At 42.1% G+C, this 15,927-nt stretch overlaps 1 protein-coding gene across 2 annotated transcripts in view; it reads left to right on the top strand.

Annotated features, from left to right (window-relative positions):
* KLHL14 (kelch like family member 14) overlaps window positions 1-15,927 on the top strand; it is a 110,784-nt gene that overhangs the window by 46,125 nt on the left and 48,732 nt on the right. The window lies entirely within an intron of this gene.

A 15,927-nucleotide genomic window follows, 5' to 3' on the forward strand; every position in this document is an offset into this window, starting at 1 on the left:
GCAACTGAAAGGCAGAATCAATGGATGCAGGAAGAGTTAAGTATTCCATGCTTGCCAGCTCCCCCCGCCGTCCACCCCCTCCCCTTGCCACATCAATATTATGAGATCCACTTATTGCTATATGTGAATGAATTGTTCCATGGATATGATCATATTCATTAGTTTTCTTGCAAAGAGGGATGTCTTTTTCTTTGGCAGAATTGACTAGGATACAATGCAAATTCTATCTTAACCCCCCAAAAATATTATTGAGCTCCCAACTTCTCTTTGGGCCAGATTCTGTATCTATATAAATCAGGGTAAACTCCAGAAATATTGCCTTCAGTTTCTTTGGAACTAATTCGACTTAGCATTGGTGAAAATATTATTCTTTCCAATCTCAGGAATTGATGACATTAAGTGGATTCAAGCAAACATGCTGTTCATGTGTCAGCCTGGCTGATCAAAGCTTTCATCACATTGGCAATATACTAACAGATGGTCTCTTCTCATGTCATCAGTAAACATCAATTGGAAGAATACTCTCAGGTGATGAGCTTGTCACCACAACAAGAACAGGTTGCTTATAGAGTGTCTATCCAAGTTTGAGGGCCAGTTCTGATGTTATCTTTGCAGTTAGATTCTGATAAAAAATATTAATACAAACAGAATATGCCATCACTGGGGATGCAGATTGTGGAACTCCTTTAGAGTAATTCTGACCATAGGGATGCCTTGATGGCTTCAGAAGTCATCCCCCCTGAAAGGTATCTACAATGTCTTTATGACTTCAGAGAGATTTCAAATCAATACCAGTATCATAGTGACAAGGAAGTGACCACATAATGCTGTGACTCAGAATTCATCTGGATACCTGTGGAATTGAACAGGGGAGAGAGAGAGTCCGTAAACTTAATGGGATTAGTGGTTTAATGTTTTCGTATGAGGATGGAAAATGTTGTGTTGGAATGATGCCTTAGTAAAATGAGGATAATGTATGGAATATATCAAATGGATCCATGGATGGTCGAGACTTAATCACATGATGTATCAGATAAGTGCCTGGTAGGAGATTTGGGCCAGGCAGGGGGGATGCTTCCTTGCTATATTTTTTCATCTTTAAGAGGAAAAGCAGTACCTAACTGCATCAGTTCATTGATTTTATACAGTAGGTAAATAAATCACAGATCTTAGTTTCTACAAGAAACAGCCAGAACTATGTAGAGAGCTGCAAGCTGATCTGCTGATATTGTACACAGTAACTCTGGAAAGAAAAGTTCTTGTTTTCCCTGTTTTATTATTAAAATATATGTTGGCAAAGGATATTGCTATTCTTACATATATGTTGGCTGAACAAAATTATTCAAAAATTTGTATTAATAAAAATAATTACAATGATCTTTAAAGTATGCAAAACTGAAGTCATAGAACCAGAAGAGGAAGCATATGGCTACTTCCAGTTTTAAATACTATATTTTGTTTTGTTTTGTGAACTGCTGAGAGAGCTTCAGCTATTGGGTGGTATAGAAATGTGTGTGTGTGTGTGTGTGTATATATATATATATATACACACACACACACACACACAAGTGGAGAAAGGTTCAAAGGAATTGAGAGTTTCAGTAGAATTCAAAATCCCCTGCTGCCTTTACATGCTTGTATTTCTCATGTACTTTCTGGAAACAAAGGAAAGGGAGGCTGAAGGAAGGCAACAAATAGATCTTATTTTGATCAAGTGTTTTTGTCTCATATTTATATTCAAATAGTGGAAAATGCTTCTTTGCTGACTCACCCACTGTTTCCACACACAGGGCCTGCACAAAACATACATTTTAAATAAATGGGTTTTGTCTGTGATGTATAGCATAATTTGGTGGTTCAGGTTAGCAGCAAAAGCATTTCATTGTTGCTTTGCTGGTAGGGATGCTGGAGAAACTGAGACAGACTAAAATGAATTTGGATTTCTAAGAATCTCACCTGTGGAATCCACTGCGGACCAGCCTCCTCAGGCTGCGTGGAGTCCGTTGACTTTCAGATCTTTTTTTTTAACTTTCCTGAAATTTACACACATTTATTCATAGGAAATTACGAAAGTTTCTGCTGAGACATATGCTATGCTGGAAAAATATATGTAGGGAAAAGTTGAATGGAATGGGGGACAATACACTAAATGTTACATACTAAATTGTGTAAATTGTTGCAAATCTTCTTATGGAATTATTTGTACATTTTTCCACATAATAGGAAAAAAATTGACTCCATCTGTGAACGGACGCCAGAATGAACAACACTATGCAATCCATGAAACACACACAGGACAGATTTCACAAAATCTGGACATCCTTAGTTGGTGGTGACCATCTGTATAAACCCTCCCGTTATAGTACTTAAACACTGCAATCCTATACATATCTTCTCAGAAGTAAACTGATTGATTGACGTTCAATAGGATGTACTCCTAGGTATGTGCATATAGGATTGCAGCCTAAACTGAGTTTAGTATCTGCTTCTCACTGGAATTGTTATACATTGTTCAAATGGAAAGTAGAGAAACTGCTTCTTGTATTTATATTTTAATTATTATTTAATATTTGCAGCAATGATTTTGTTCAGTCCTAACAATTTTAGAAAAATCTTTCAGGCTGAATTTTAACAAACTCGTTAGAAATGGACTAAAATAATTGTAATCTCAGATAGGGTGAGAGAATCTGTAGAGTTTTTTGTCTTCAGTTGTATAGCACTTCCCCCCCAAATTCTACCACTAAGGCAATGATGTATTACTTTTACTTTCATTATATGTTTTTAATCAGAGCGAGACTTCACCCTAGACAAAGCGATGCTTTCTGCATGGTCTCACTTGTTTTTGCTAAAATCTTTTGACATGATTAATTTTACTTTAATGCTTTTGTCTTGTTGTACTGGTTAAGATGATGAGGATGAACCAGGGCTAAAACATTTGCTTTTCTATCCCAACATCACTGAGCATTTAAAAAATCACTTAGATTAGAAAAAAAGAATCCAATTGGAATTAAATTTCTTGCTGCCCAAAAGTAAGAATGCATACTATTAAAAAGAGGACATCATTACTGGTTGTTAGTTTTATTACTGATGTTTCTTTTATAATATCATTACCTGTCTAATGCTATTAGTGGCAACAAGGGAGAGCCTAATCACATGTACTGAGAAGCAGGTAGATTGCGAAGCTTTCAGTAGAATTTCCAAGTAGCTGTCCTTCGTTTTTGAGGTATCTGTTCATATCTCTATAATCTGTGTGCGCGCACACACACTCATGTCCTGCTTGTGGGTTTCCTGTCAACAGCTGGTTGGCCACTGTGTGAACAGAATGCTGGACTAGATGGACCTTGGTCTGATCCAGCATGGCTCTTGTTGTGTTCTTACACACAAATACACATAAATATCCCCCATTTCACTGAGGGTTTTCTTCCCCCAAACATCAGTAGATATGAGGTCAGATCTAGATTGGCCCTTTTATGAATGGAAGGGCTCCTTCTGTTCACAGATTGCAAAGGCTGCCAGCTGGAGGAAAGGGGTGGGGAGGTGATCTTCACCAGTTCTTCCTCCCCCTCTGCAGCCCCTTGTGTCACCTCTCATGCTTCTCTGGTGCATCCCCCAGCCCTCCAGCTTTTCAGGAGGTGCAAGGGGAAGGAAGAATAGCAAAGATCACCTCCCTGCCTCCTTCTTAGAGAGCCACTGTGGATCCAACTCATTATATTTAAATGTAATTTTGTCTGTGTACGTTAAGAAAGAGAAAGCAAATTCCATTTTGAACGAAACAATACTGTATTAAACAGAATGCTCAGAGTAAATGTAATCAGTTTCCTGGAACACACACACCCTCCGCCCACAGTTCACAAACAGTCAGCCAAAAAGAGATTCACACCACTTCACTTTACAGAAGCCATCACTGGAGAAATCAGGGGTAGGCTTATCAGGAGAAGAGTCTAATTATGAGTCTAATCATGGGAACAATGCCTCTACACAGACAATTCCCATAACGGTGCAAGCAACACATTTGTATGGGTGCCTGTGTGGAGAGAACGGCATTTGGCAGAGGAGAAAGTTGGGGCCCAAATGCATAATGTAGAATGGAAGCTACAAATATGCTCACAACAGGCGACACTGTGAGTTGCCCACTAACTCAGTGGGAAGGGGTAATGCAAGGGGAAAAAGGAGATGGAGGCCTGAGGCCTACATATGGGAGATGTGAATCTGGCCTCCACAAGACACAGATTTACTCTGCAGGGTCTGCTGGCAATAGTAATGTAAAGTAGAAAAAGAAAGGCAGCAGGACTTCTCATTCCACAGAGCAGTAGTCGAACCTCACACCCACAATGAAGACCCGTAATAGGGCCTTTGTAGTCTTCAAACCTATGACACAGCCTCCTTTCCTCACTCCACCTCACACCATCCTATTCATGGGAGGAAGTGCATGAGTTGAAGGAAGTGCATGGGTTGAAACCATGCCTTGAAGCATGGTTTCCTGAGCCCCTCTCTTAACATTGTGGGTTGCCTTGAACTTGCAGCCCCAGATGTAGCCTCAAGTTGAGGTTGTAGGTGCCTTGGGTCTTGAGACAAGATACCTGTAAAGCAGGCATGGGGAACCTCAGGCCTGGGGCCCAAATCCAGCTCTCCTGGTAAACAAAGCTAAAAAATGTACCTCATGTTTATGTTTTGTCCCCATACACCACAAGTACTTGACCTGAAATATTTGAAGAAGAAAAATCAAGCACACTTAGTGTGATTGAAATGTTATATTATGTAGAATATTTTATTGGAATACTTGTAAATATTAAGGACAATAGCGTGTACTTCCCTTACATTATTTAAATTTAAGGTGGGGGGAAGGTACTGAAAACTGTTGACACAATAATTAATTTTAGCAACCCAAAGAACTGTGCTTGATATGCTGACAACCACTCATCTGTTACTACAGAGTTCAACTCTCTTCTACTAATGTTGTTGGGGTACCTTCAGTTTTGATGTCACTGTTTATTAATTCCATTTCCCTTTGAGACATATATGTATTTCAATTATATATGTGTTCTCTCACATAGTTGTTAAGGAAAAACATTAAATACAATTTTGAAACTGCCAAGCTTGCCTAATATTGTATTTGCAATTGGCATACATTCGTTTTTACTAAAGAAGTTATGAAACAGAAACTTTTCAGCAGAAAAATAAAGCACTGGAAATTTTTCTGCACCACATCACTGTATCCTCCTAGAGTAGAGAAGCAGTCAGAGTGATGTGGCCCTATACCATGGGTCTTGAGAAATGAAATATTTTTCCCTGACTGGGGATTATCCACTCCTGGGACAGAGGAAAGAGATGGGAGAAAATGGTTGTCTGAAGCTCTCCATTGACACCAATGGGAGTGTGTTAATTTATGCCACCTCTTCTGCAGGCCTAACACTATGTAGCCTGTGGTCAAAAGCAACCCTTGAGTAAGCTTAGTGTTTTTCTTAAGGCAGGCATCTTCCCCGCTAGGCCGATAATTACTCAGTTTTCCTTCTTGCCCTGTCCGCAAGCATAAAGGTATGGCCTGTGTAACTGAGTTACTTATTCAGCTGGTAATATATTGTGCTGCACTGCTGCAAGGCATTTTAGGAGCAATCCTAACTTGGCCAGTGGGTGAAAGTGGGCTCTGCTAGGAACTGTAGGCCAAATTCTGTGGCTCTCTGAGAGTGGAGAGCATGAAGATGAAAATCTCAGGAAGACGGGGCTGGCAGGGCTGTGCTTTAGCCATGGGCAATTAGTAGGCAGACGGGAGAGTTATGTACCTTTCTATAGTGGGATTGGATCTACAGGGTAGGCTGACTATGATAATCCTATGCCTCTTTATGTGGAGGAGTTTTCCAGGGCTGCCTGAAAGAGGCGGTGCTAAGACCGCCTCTTAAGAAGCCCTCACTGGATCCATAAGATCTGAATAATTTTAAACCAGTTGTGTAGAACCCTTTCCAGGGCAAGGTTCAATGACCAGTCTTGTGGATGAGACTGATTTTCTGAATTCATTTCAGTTGTGGGTCAGGTTCCATTTTGGTACTGAGACTGCCTTGGTTGCCCTATATGATTACTTGTGTCAGGAGAGAGACAGAGGGAATGTGTCCCTGTTTATACTTCTTGATCTCTTGGTGGTGTTCACTATCATCAAGCGTGGAATCCTTCTGGAGCAGCTGTCCACGTTAGGAGGTGGGGGCACTGGTTTGCAGTGGTTCTGCTCCTACCTGGACAGTTGCTTCCAGAGAATGGTGCTGGGGGGGGGGGTATTGTTCAGCCCACAGAGCCTCCAGTGTGGGGTTCTGCAGGGATCAATTCTATCGCCCATGCTATTTAACATCTACATGAAACCACTGAGTTGGGTCATCCAGAGTTTGGGGTGCATTGTCACCAGTATGCTGACGACATGCAACTCTACTTCTTTTCAGCTCAAGCATGTGTGGTGGTGGGTGTGCTGAACAAGTGCCTAGCCTTGGTAATGGACTGGCTAAGAGCAAATAAACTGAGGCTTAATCCAGACAAGACTGAAGCTCTGCTGGTAGGTGGTTCCTCTGTCTGGATGGAGGAAATGGAACTGGCTCTGGATAGGGTCACACTCCCCCTGAAGGAGCAGGAGTGCAGCTTGGTTATACTCCAGTAACCATCATTGTCACTGAAGGTTGAGGTGGCCTCTGTGGCATGGAGTACCTGCTACCAGCTTCAGCCCGTCATTAGTTATGGCCTGACTGTTGTGGCTGCTTTTGTGGTGTTCATTCTAGGTTATGGGGGGTGGGAGGGGGAGATTTGTGTATTGTAAATAAACACTTTTAGTACTGTATTTTTAGGGTGTTCTTATTTGCATTATTACATCAATTATATTTTATATTAATTTTGTTTTCTCTGTTATATTAAGTGTGTGTGTGTGTGTGCGCGCGCAAGAGTGTAAAAGTTGCTTTGAGACTGCTTTCTGTGGAGGGAAGTGACTGTTTCTGTGGAGGGAAGTGACTGTAATGTTTCATTATTCTGTTTCAAAGCCTGTTCTTATTCAGTGGTGAGGCATTCATGGGCAAATGCATAGGAGGAAACATATGAAACAGATGTAACGATGTCCTTTCCAGCAAGGGTGTGTGAAGAGAGCGAATGGAATCGCAACAAGTCTCCAGGAGTAAAATGTCAGCTGGATTCCAAAAGTAAAATTAATTCTTGTAATTCCTACTTACCTTGCATTTTAAAAAACAAACAGTTAAATAGTACACTGCTGTTTACTCCTGCAACTATTTTGTTGTTGTTGTTCAGTTGTTCAGTCGTGTACGATTCTTCGTGACCCCATGGACCATAGGCATAGCACACCAGGCTTTCCTGTCCTGCGCTCTCTCCCGGAGTGTGCTCAAGTTCATATTCATCGCATCGGTGATGCTATCTAGCCATCTCATCCTCTGCCGTCCCCTTCTCCTTTTGCCTTCAATCTTTCCCAGCATCAGGGTCTTTTCCAGTGACTTTTCTCTTCGCATTAGGTGGCCTATCTATTGCACATAACCTCCCTTATACACACATTCAAAATGTTCATAGAGGCTTGATATGCTGGCTTTGCAAGGGGGAAGGAATTTGACAGAAGGCACTGTCAAGTAAGTGATCCTTCCCATGCCCCCATGGTGTGATAGAGTGCTGTAAAGGGCTGTACCATGGATGTCTTGAAATACTTGAATACGTTTGAAATGTAGAAATAGCCCTTGTGAGCCACAGTATTCCAAAATTTTAATAGGAACACAGGAAGCTGCTGTATACCAGGTCGGATATTTCTCCATCTGCCCCAGTATTGTCTGCTCTCACTGAAAGTGGCTCCTGCAAGGGGTCTTTCACATCACTGGCTACCTGGCTGTCTTTTTTTTAAAAGGGGATTAATTGAACCTGGGTCCTTCCGCATGCAAAGCACATGCTCTACCACTGAGCTATGGTCCCACCCCTTAATTAATATAATTATGCAGTGTTGATTCATACACTGAATCATATGTATCATTGTTTAGTTAGTTAATTATTTACATTCCTTGCCTGAGGGATAGGGTGGATTATAGCATATTTGGAAACAATATGTAAAAAGACAAACATCTTAAAATGCACACTATAAATAGACAAGGATCAATGGGATTATAATCCTAACACTTCTCCCCTCCCCCATTTCCTTGTTATTCACATAATATCAGATGCAGGTTTAAAATATGCATTTTACTTTCTTGTAAATAAACAAATCTGTTCTTTTAGTACATTTGGGAATTGTTGCTTTGCCCTTCCTACAGCTTTTCTGTCATGGGGATGCTTTCTCCCAACTCTGAGAGACTTCACCTTTTCTTTTCTGAATTTAAGACTGAGCCAATGAATCCTTTAGGCACTTGCGCAAAGTTAGCTTGCAAAAATGCACAGAACATTGCCTTGATTATTCATAGAATAATGGGAGCAAACTGTGGTGTTTAAGGAAATGGGGGTGAATTTAATCTCATTATATGTCCCCATTATGCTGTTTGAAGATTGACAGTTTACATTTATCATACTTATGCACAAACTGTACAGATGTGGACACCCAAATTTAACTTGGTGAACAATTCTCAGTGGCCCCAATAAATTCTGTGCATCTCACTTTATTCAGTCAGCAGTCATAAGCACCAGGGCTTCTGCTTCAGTGCTATGTTGAAGTTGGTTTCAGCCCTGCATTGCAAAGCCTGAACAAGCATTGGCACATTACTAAAGCAGCAGCCTCGACACTAGACAGCTTTAATGAAGGCTTTGGGTATCTGAAGAACTAATGACTCCCCTAGAACAGACAGTGTTTGTATTAATAAATGCAATATTTTACATCAGTCTCTTTTTGTGTAAAGGTTTCTTTTTATTTCTTTTTATAAAAAGTTTATCCACCATTTCTGCCTCAGAAAGTATCCAAAGCAACTCAAAACATAATAAAAAAATACATAGACAACCATAAAACAAATAGGAAACTGCCTTATACTGAATCAGATCATTGGTCTAGCTAACTCAGTATTATCTATACTGACTGGCAGTGGCTCTTCAGAGTTTTCAGACCAAAGTCTTTCCCAGCCCTGCTTGGAGGTGCCAGAAAGTGAACCAGGGATATTTTTTTTTGTATGCAAAAATATGCTCTATCGCAGAGCTACAATCCCTCTCTAAAATAAAGAGCAATAATTTTTTTTAAAGCATGCATTAGAAAGTATAACACCTGCTTAGCCTCCACTGTATGTTCCCTTACCTGGTCCAACAAAACAGAAAACCCAAAGACAAATATATTCAAAATATAGAATCATAGAATAGAAGGGTTGGAAGGGGCCTACAAGGCCATCAAGTCCAACCCCCTGCTCAATGCAGGAATCCAAGTCAGAGCATCCCTGACAGATGGCTGTCCAGCCTCGTCTTGAATGCCTCCAGTGTGGGAGAGCCCACCTAATCTATAGATTAGGGGAAGAAACTACAACAATAAATGCATAGATACCTTGAGTTTTAGGGGAAGATAAAGACAATTTCCATAACTCCTAGGGTTTACATTTCATGGAAAAATGGCAAGGGATATTTCTGAAAGCCTATGCGGCAGTGAAGATTTGTGTGTGTGTGTGTGTGTGTGTGAGAGAGAGAGAGAGAGGGAGATGGAGTTTAACCACACAGTGCCTGTGCCAAGCATGATGTATGGCTGTATTCCTATTATTGATGCATGGCTGCATATTTAACAGTGAGAAAGAAAAGTTCTAAGAAAGAATGGAAATCCAGGAGATTGTCACAATGTATGCTGTATTTGTGATTGAAATTTTATGTTTTCCCATTTCAAATACCTTTCAACAACTATCAGAACTTTCCTTAAATGTGTTTCATTAGATTATAATATTATTAGAAACTGCCTTTATGCTGCTGTTATTTAGCTGAACATATTTTAGTATCTTGGATGAGTCTTTCCTCTGCTTATTCCAGAATACATAAAACTTAATTTTGTTTGATTTTCTTGCACAAACAAAATATCCAAAAATACCAGTATGTACAGTGTTCATTTTCTGTATACAAACCAGATTTCCCTCTTTTTTTTCAAGACAGAGGCAGTGGAGAGGGCGTAAAAAAAGGCCGGGGGGGGGGGGACGCTTGTTGCCCATCCTGCTCTAGGGCATCAGAAAATTTTCCAATGCAAAGTGGAAAAAATCACATGCAAATTACCCTATGGAAATTAATTTTCATAGGAAAATTTTGCAGAAAATTTTCCAATTCAAAGTTTTCTGGCAAACCCATCACTAGTGGAAACTGGCAGTCAGTGCTACATGAGCTACCACAGTCTGCTGGAGAGAAAAGCCTCCAACATGTTATGGCAGGCTCGCAGGCTTACTAGCGAATAGATCCAGTTGTGGATTATATGCAGATCTACAGACTGCACCAGCTGTTTCCTGGACATATCCTGGAGGGAAATGGTGTTGCAAATAGTAATATATTTTCCAATTGTGTCTCCTTTTATTATGGGCTCTTTCATTTGTTCCCTTTCCCCCTTCCTATGTATCCTATTTCGGCATATCTTGTAAGCACTTGTCTTTTAGTTTGGTTGTCTCCTCTTTGTTGTCTTTTAGTTCCATTTGTTTATGGTTTTCAGAACTTCTTGCATTCCTTGATAGGAGGAAATGTCTGTCTGCTTTCTAACCCATGCAAACAAAATTCACCTTCACACCTCAGAAGGTCTAATAATTTTAAGATACCCTTCAAAATTGCTCTTCTTGATGAAGTGGACAAACTATCCATTTTCTGTGAAGCAGAGCCAACATTCCTTTCAGTCTAACTCTTTTGTCAACAATAAGTGATCAGGGCACAAGTATGGCAGTGGGGAGGGTACAGTGTACCAGGACCCAGCAATTATGAGGAAAAATATCAATATTAAGATCATGCTTGAGGATATTTATGGAAACTTATTTCCTTGTATCTGTGTACCTGTTGTCCACATCTTGTGAGGTGTGCTGTGGCCAGTCAAAAGTAGTGTTGGCAGAATAAGCAACTTTCTAAACAGTAACCCTTCTTTAGAACAGAGAAGCCCTATTCATGTGTTTGATAAAGCATGTTGTTTAAACATGTGAGGAGAGGGAGTGCCCCGACCCGGCCGCACTCCTTCATTGCTCTAATCACCCTGTACACGTGGAGGGCCATTGTCTGAAGTAGAGAACTTCTCCTATCAGTGGGGGTTCTCCACATGATCCAGAACACTGAGTAATCAGCATTCTGGACCACATGGAGAGCCCCCATGAATAGAGGAGGCCCTCTGCTTCAGATAGTCACCTTCTACATGTTCAGCATGGCAAGAGCAATAACAGAGGGGGCGTGGCTAGTATGCTTCCCCTCTTTATTTGTTTATCAAAACAGTTAGAGTGTGTACCAGTGCAGTTAAACTAAGATGTATAAACAGAGAGATTTGTGTTTCCCTTATGTGACCTGCTCTGTCAAGAACTACTAGTCCCAGAGTTCTTTGTGCATAGGCAAGAGAGAGGGGTAAGTGGTAGGAGAGACAAAGCACCATAATGATCAGGGTTCAGATGGGTAGCCTGTTAGTTTGTTGCATCAAAAAAAATGAGTCTCTTGTGGCACCTTAAAGACTAACGTATTTATTGTGGCATAAGCTTTCATGGACTAGAGTCCACATAGACACCACATTGCCATGTTTGGGATATGGTAGAAAAGGTAATTTCAGAAATGTAGGAAATACAATTTCAGAATTAAAATAGAAACTATGATTTCATGACTTGTGAGATTATGCATATGCAATAGGATTGTCGCATGTGTGGGGGAGGGGGCCCATGTTACAAGGGCCCTGCCACCTCTTGTTAACAGCATAATTACAGCCTCAAAGACATGAATTCTCTCTACCGCACAGGGCAAGAAGCACACAGGAGAGCGGCACTGAATGCTCTTTCCTACTCCCTCATCCCCTCCCTACAGACATGTTCTCCAGGTGCTTTTATTCCTTCCTGGCATCGAAACATTAGACATGAACCAAGAACAGAGAAAAGTGCCTGGAGCTTAGAAATGGAAAGCAAGGGAGGGAGAGGGTTTAATGCACAGACATTAAATGTGCTGGCCAGCCATGCACCAACCAGCCATGCCACACACACACGCACACACTGTCCCTCGCAGTCACACATTCATCTTCAATGAGAGCAGGCCCTTTACAAGTAGGGCCTGTCCATGCAAAGAGGAATGATGACTGGCCCAGGATTCCCTTTTATGTGGAAGAGCCATATGCACATATATCCTTACATGTGTATGGCCTATTCTCACTGACACCAAATACATAGCCAACAGGGGCATGGCCAGCTGGCATAATCCTGCTTCCCCCTCATACGTTGGGTGAAAATATGAGGGAGTAATAAGACCTTACCGCCACCTACTTTATACAAGAAAAGGAGAGGCAAATGAAAAGGAACATTTGCCTAGTGCTGTCTAGTTTAACCCTGAAAGATTGTGTTCAGGGTTACTGTTAAGAAAGGACCAAGTGTACCACAAGTCCAGTGAATGAATCCAGTTCAATGTGAGAAAAAGACAGGTTGCTTGCCTGTAACTGTGGCTCTTTGAGTGGTCATCTGTGCATTCACACATATGGGCTCTGCACCTGTGCAGAGCCTTGATTCGGGAAACTTCCATAGTTGAGGATTGTTTTGTCGGGAACCATTCCCCACCGTCCTATTGCGCATGTCCTAACGGGTTCCCGCCCAATCCCTTGTTCCTCGAGACTGCCTAGTGGGGCCTCAGAACCGAAGATAAAATGACACCTCGGTACCAGCATCGAAATCGACATTGACACCGAAGTGAGGATGGTGGGTGGGTTGTATGAATGCACAGATGACCACTCGAAGAACCACAGTTACAGGTAAGCAACCTGTCTTTCTTCTTCGTGGTCTCTGTGCATTAGGGATGCACGAAAGTCACTTACCTGGTCTCGCAGCTTGCTTCGCGGTGGGGGGGAGGCGCTTCGCTGCTCCCCCCAAAGTTCAGGCCAGGGGGGGAGGCTTCCCGCCTCACCCGGCCGAAATTCAGGCCGGGGAGAAGCGCCCCGTCTCCCCAGCCGCAAACTTCAAAAGAAAAAAAACAAAACAAAAAAACCGCCCCTGTGATAGGCTACGTAATGATTAACGTAGCCTATCACGGCTAGATCTGCAAAGTCAGCCGTGATAGGCTACGTTAATCATCACATAGCCTATCATGGGTGACTTTGAAAAAAAAACAAAAAGCGCGTATGCAAATGGCGGCCCCCATAGGGAGCCACCATTCGCGTTCCTTATTTGGTCGCTGTAGTCTACGTAAAGATTTACGTAGACTACGGCAAAAATAAGAGCAACGCAAATAGCGACCGAATGCATTGGCGCTTGGCCCCCCGAAGTTTTGGGGAGAAATTCTCCCCCATCCCTACTGCATCACTCATATGGGCAATTAACAAGCTAACTTACCGGAGGTGGGTCTGTGATTCAATGTAAGATTGAAGACAGGACTGCATGTCTGAAAGTACAATCTTCCCTTGCCTGGAAATCCAACTTGTAATGTCACACAATTATGGATGGCTTCGCCCAAGTTGCAACATTGCAAACATCAGGCAAAGCTACTCCTCTGTTGAACGCCACAGATGTGGCCACTCCCCTTGTTGAGTGAGCTCTTATCAGAGATGACAGATTCCGACCAACCACCTCACATGCTAGGCGAATGGTCTGAATAACCCATGATGCTAGTCTTTGAGACGATACCAGAAGACCTCTCTTCTGTCCTCCGTAGCAAAGGAACAATCTCTTGGATTTACGGAATGATTCAGTCTGTAACTTATAAAAAGCCAATGCCCCACGAACATCAAGCAAATGTAAAAAAAGTCTCTAGTGTCAATGTGTGTGCGACAGAAAGAAGGCTGGTAAAACAATAGCTTGGTTCAAATGGAATTCTGACACTACCTTTGGTAGGAAAGTAATATCCAGCCATAAAACCACCTTATCTCTATGGAAAAATCAGGTAAGGAGGATTTATTATTAACACACAAAGTTCACTTGACCTTCTTGCTGATGTAATGGCTACAAGAAGAGCCACTTTCCAAGACAGGGGGCGTAAGTCTACAGAGGAAAGCGATTCAAATGGTTTAGCTGTAAGGGCATGTAGTACAACCAATAAACGCCACTGAGAAACTGGTGATTGAATAGGTAGCACAATGTTCTTTAATCCTCTGGGGAATTGTCTCAGCAGAGGATGAGTGAAAACAGTAAAACCTTGAATTGGTGATTGGGAAGCAGAAATAGCGGCCAAATAAACTCAGATAGAATAATACTTCAAACTTTTAAGAAATAATGAATGTAAAGAAATGAAGAATACAACCTGTAGAACGGTGGATAGGGTCAACTTTGCTGGCAGCAGCAAAACTAGAAAATGCTTTCCATTTATTAGAGTAAGAGCACCTTGTTGAAGGTTTCCTAGCCACTTCTAGCACCGACTGTACAACAGGAGGTAAGGTACTCATGGAACCCTCCAAGCTGTCGACTTTAGGGTTCTCAAATCCGGGTGTCTCACTCACCCCTGATCCAGTGACAAGAGCGTCGGTATTGAAGATAGACGCCAATATCTGCCCTTGGACAGAGCTAACAGGGGAGCAAACCATCCTTGTCATGGCCACCACGGCACGATTAGAATTTCCCTTGTCCTGTCCATAACCATTTTCGCAATGACTTTCGGTAGCAATGGAAATGGAGGGAACAGGTAGAATTGGTCATTTGTCCAAGGAAAAAGAAAAGCATCCCCTAGAGAGTGATCTCCCACTCCTGCTCTTGTGCAGAATCTCTCGCACACCACATTCCCTGAAGTCACAAACAGATCCATTACAGGAACACCCCACATCTGAAAAAGGTGATGTAGAATATTGGGTGCGAACTGCCACTCGTAAGATTGTTGAAGAGTTCTGCTCAGTAAATTGGCTAGCACATTGTCCTTCCCAGTGATGTGTATGGCTGACAGGCAAATTCTTCTGTGAATGGCCCAGTAGATCTTCCGAGTCAGGGAGCTTAAAGATGGCGCACAAGTCCCACCTTGCTTGTTTATGTACCAGACAACTGCTGTGTTGTCTGATATGATTTGGACATGTTGACCCCTCAGGCTCGGTTCAAAAGCCTTCAGTGTTTTCCATACTGCTAGTATGTAACTGTTTGTTGGGTCTGGACCAGAGACCCTGAACCCGAAGGGTTAAACAATGAGCCCTCCCATCTGAGGAGTGAAGCATCTGAGAGAAAAGGCATGCCTCGGCAAAAGTTCTCGACTGTTGTCCACCACAGGAGCGATCACAGAATGTCATCACAGAATGTACACACAACCGAACCCAATGAACCTTCTCTGCTCTGGAAAAAACACGGAGAAACCAGATTTGAAGGGGTCGCATCCGTAGGTGAGCCCATGCCACCCCTGATACTGTGGCTGCCATAAACCTGAGGAGATGTTGGATGTAAAAAGCTGTCACCTTGTTTCTTTGAATTATTTTCCAAGCAAGTTTGAGGATGGATGATGCCCTTTCCTGTGGGAGATAAGCTCTTGCAGTTCTGGAATCCAGTACAGCCTCAACGAGCAAATCTCCTGAGAAGGGTGGAGTTTGGATTTCTCCTCATTGATGCAAAGACCCAGTGCCCGTAGAAGATTGCAAACAAAAGCTACTGTTTGTGATAGAGCCAGTCTGGAATGTCCCGCAATTAGCCAGTTGTCTGGATATGGATATATCTTGACGCATTGGGTCTGTAGATAGGAGCACACCATGGCCATGCATTTGGTAAACACTCTCAGGGCCATGGCCAACCTGAACAATAGGACCCAGAACTGGAAAATGTCTTGCAAAGCTCAGATACTTCTGATGCAATGGGTGGATCACTATATGGAAGTATGCGTCTTTGAGATCTATCTCCACGAACCATGCACCCTTCC

Source organism: Heloderma suspectum, chromosome 4 (assembly GCF_057233095.1).
Source record: "Heloderma suspectum isolate Gila_16-S chromosome 4, 16-S_ref, whole genome shotgun sequence".
NCBI lineage: Eukaryota > Metazoa > Chordata > Lepidosauria > Squamata > Helodermatidae > Heloderma > Heloderma suspectum.